This window comes from Morone saxatilis, unplaced genomic scaffold (genome assembly GCF_004916995.1).
Source record: "Morone saxatilis isolate NCDOM2014 unplaced genomic scaffold, NCSU_SB_2.0 Contig24, whole genome shotgun sequence".
In the NCBI taxonomy this organism is placed as follows: domain Eukaryota; kingdom Metazoa; phylum Chordata; class Actinopteri; family Moronidae; genus Morone; species Morone saxatilis.
Window position 1 is genome coordinate 25,690,153 of NW_023339807.1, and position 3,999 is coordinate 25,694,151.

Below are 3,999 nucleotides of genomic sequence, written 5' to 3' on the forward strand. Positions count from 1 at the left end.
TTGTGTTTATGGCTTGTTTCTGCTGCCTAAAAACAGTTAATATTGGCTTTCTTTCAGATGTTTTGACAAACAAGGTATGTACTGTATAGGTTCAACTACCCAGCATTCATAGCCTGAAACAGCTAGTGAATGCAACTGGTGAAAGACACACAAAGGAGAGAATAGTGCGTTAACGAATGAGTTCTCCTGAAATGGTGTTTTTATTAAAGTTCTTCTAGGAACACAAAGGGCTGCACTGTATGTCCCCTTGTTGACAATGTTTATTACAATCACACAACATAATCTCATACATATCTGCTCTGAAACTTTACACTGAGTAGAGGAATTCTAAACAGTTTTCAGTTCAGTTCTTGTTTACTACATGATGAAGAGTCAAAGGTCAAATCCAGGTATGTTTAGACCCCCTAACCTAACCTAAGGTATGTAAAGACAACAAAGGTACCCACATTCACCTGCATGAATAGCAGGGGGATACAGGTAACCCTCGGTCAGACAGGGAGCCTCTCTGTCAGGAACATTTAGCTCTCTAAATGTGAGGAGGGCAAATCTATCACTACGCTCAAAACCTGTCACTCTCAGCGAGGGGAGAAAGAGAAGGGGCATCTGTAGGAATGTTAAAAATCTTTCAGGGGGTAGCGTGTCTTTACAGGAGAAAGGGGGAACCTTTCAGAGTAGTAGAAATGCTGTCAGAAAGTACATGGCGTCTTCGTGACCCCGCCGCTTGTCACGCCTTCATCAACAGGGTCATGCACCGGTGCACCACGCAAACTGAGACAGCATCAGAGCTGCAGGCGCAGCCAACCGGCTCTTATATCAGCCTTGCGTGTATTGTCCACGGAGGGGAGGGACATTTAGTCATTCAGCACTTCACTTAAAGACAAATGGCTAGTTATGGCAGCATAAATCTGCTGAAAATAACTGTGGGTTGGGCTTTCAACTGATCTTTGGTTTCTGTTCCTACTGAATTAATGTGACAAAAACTTAAACAGGATAAACATGAATAATCAGAATATGGGGATAAGTGATTCCCAGCCCCACTCACTGCTCCAGGAGAGGTACCTCCAAAATAACTTGCAGTGCACCAAGAACAAGTCCATCAATCAAATGGAAATGAAGTGTCAGTGCGTGCTGCAGGGCCGAGAGAGTTCACCTGCAGGCTGGAATAAGTTACTGAGCCTTCAACAGCTGCAGAGGAGAAGCAGAAAGAAGGGGAAATCAGTCAAACAGAAAGACTGAGTGACAAGAACCTCAGAAGTGACTGATCCTCATTTCTTTAAAGGCAAATATAATCTATCAAGGCTTTCAAATCTTCCCTGTCATTCAAGTTAGACCCTGAACTAAATTGAGTTCACCATGAACATTTTGCATTACAGAATATGCGTGAAAGCTTACACATGATGGTATAATCTCATAATGCATCTCACTCAAAATGCTTATTTTGGGGTCTTTGACTTCATGCTCACTCTTTTGATGCAATATTTTCAGCCTGGTCTTTTGAACTCATGTTTGACCACAGCAGTTTTAGAGTAAAGTAAAGTTTGCTGTTCATCGGTAGTTCCCAACATACTTATACAGTCTACATACAGCAGAGGGCCCTGTTTGTGCTTCACTGGAAGGGGTGTTGCTGATGATAGAGAGAAAAGAGCTAGGGGAAGAAAAAGAAAGGAATGTGAGGTGTTGATAAATGACTTCAAGTGTTGAGAAAACATCTGTCTTCAGTATTGAGGATATAAAGATTTAAGATAGAGACAGAACATAAAGCAGATAGGCAGGATTTATCTAAAAATAAGAAGTTGTACTCAAACTCTAAAGACTAAACACACTTTTTAGAGCAATTTTAGATTAGAGCAAAATTTCATGAAAAATTATTTTTTTCCGTGTGGTAGATGAATGTTTTAGGAGGGGTAGTAAATGTATAGAGTTTGGTTAGGGTGTTGTGTTTTTATGGTAGGGAGTGACTAATAAGACTCTGGTCACAGTCACAGGGTCAGCTCAAAGGACCATTTGTGTTGAAGACCTCAAACTTATATGTGTGATTTACAGCAGTATGTAATTAGGATAACAGATGTGTTTTTGGTCAGATGTATTGAAAGGTATATAAGGGAGAGCATTTTGGAAGTCCAGGAAGAACGTCTATGCTGTGGTCTTCTCTCCATGCTACATGAGTAAAGAAATATGATTCATCACACTGGGTTCATAATTCTTCAGAGAACTAGCAACTCTCAATATTATGGAAGAATTTCCCCTACATCCGTTTTAACATTTTTAACAGAAGAACATGGCTTACAGCTCCTCAATGCTGTGCATGTTATTAAAAGACAAAGCTAGTATTGTGCCAAAAAATTAGCTGCAAATGTTTACAGTATGAAGAATAAATGTATAATATGGACAACGGCTTAAATTTATTAAAGACACACTGACAGTCTCCCTACATAGACACACACATACCGGAGAGTTAGCCTCTCTCGTTAGCTTAGCTACATACAGGTACCACACAGAGGCTTTAACAAATGGCCGTCAATGGACTTCGAGTGACTGTAAAAGTTCCAGCTCGAAATGTTTCCAGCATAAACATGGAGGGTCTGGTGCTACACTGCTGTGGTCAGTCAGTCAGTCACTCCGGATGGTGTCGAGGCTACGCCCCTTAAAGTCACTGTCCTGTGCATGTCTCTGATGCATATATTTAATTAACTGAGAGGAAGGGGAGCTGAAGGATGTAGTTTCACTTTAAAAAGAGCACCTGCAACTGTGGTGTCTCAATAAAGGGTCATACAGATGTTTATAGAGGCAAACCTTCAACCAAGCACTGTGACAACTTGCGGAGCCTTTGCACTCTGATGTGATTTCACTTTTGGCATACATCCTCGTGCTGGAAACTTAACTACTCAAGTCTGTAAAAAAGAGACCATAGTCAGAGATAGATAGATAGATAGATAGATAGATAGATAGATAGATAGATAGATAGATGCTGCAGAGACAGTTGGCCGTTTTCACCTAGAGGTGTTTGGGTGAATACTAATTGGAGGGTAAGAAAGAGTCCCATTGATGACGGAGCACAATAGAGAAGCAACACAAGCAAAAAACAGAAGAATCCCATTATTTCATCTTCTTTCCACTTTGGACGGTGTTTGTGTGACCGCCGCCTGCTGTCACTGCGTGGAGACCGTGACTGTCACAATGCCGCCCTTGTGCCCGGGGGCCACGGCGGCAGAGGAAACTAGAGCCGACACAGCTTCCTCTCCCACTGCCCCCAGAGCTGTGTAGGCAATAACAAAGATGGCTGAATGCACACTATAGTCCGCTCTGGCAACAGCCTTCTGGGAAAGGTTAGAATACACAAGAAGGCTTGTTGTCCGCAGGGTTCAGAGATGGCTCATCACTGTATGCACTGTACGCTACAATATGTTGTTTGACAGCAGGAGCCAAGATCGTAACTTGGATACTAATTTGACTTATTTATCAGTCCAATGTGGATGCATTTATCCCTGGAGATTAATTTTACAAAACAATTCCCCAGGAATTTAAACATAAGTGTCTGTTGAAGGTAGCAAACAGTGGAAAATAAATTACCCTTGACTGGGGTAATTTGTATTGGACTGTAAGGTTTTAGGATTAGGACGGACAAAAGACACAAGACATGTTCTGTCTCTCAGTTCATCACAGAGTCCATGATATCACACCATAGCCAGTGACAGTTTGGTTTGCTCAGAATCCCCAGAGATGCCTTACATGCAGTGCACAGACAGGTCTTTGTACAATCTCATCAATTCAGAAGGAATGGTGACACCCACACAGTTAACGAACAAGCTAATTAGCTAATCATTAGCTAATGAGCAAGCATGTTAACCCGTCAGCGAGCAAGCTCAGTAGCTACTGTGCAAGTTTTTCAGGCACTCAGTGCACAAGTTATTTCAAATGTGATTTGTTAGAAATGTCTTTCTCTGACTGTACCAATCATCCACATCCATGCGTGTTATGTGTTGCAAGTAGATATGTCTT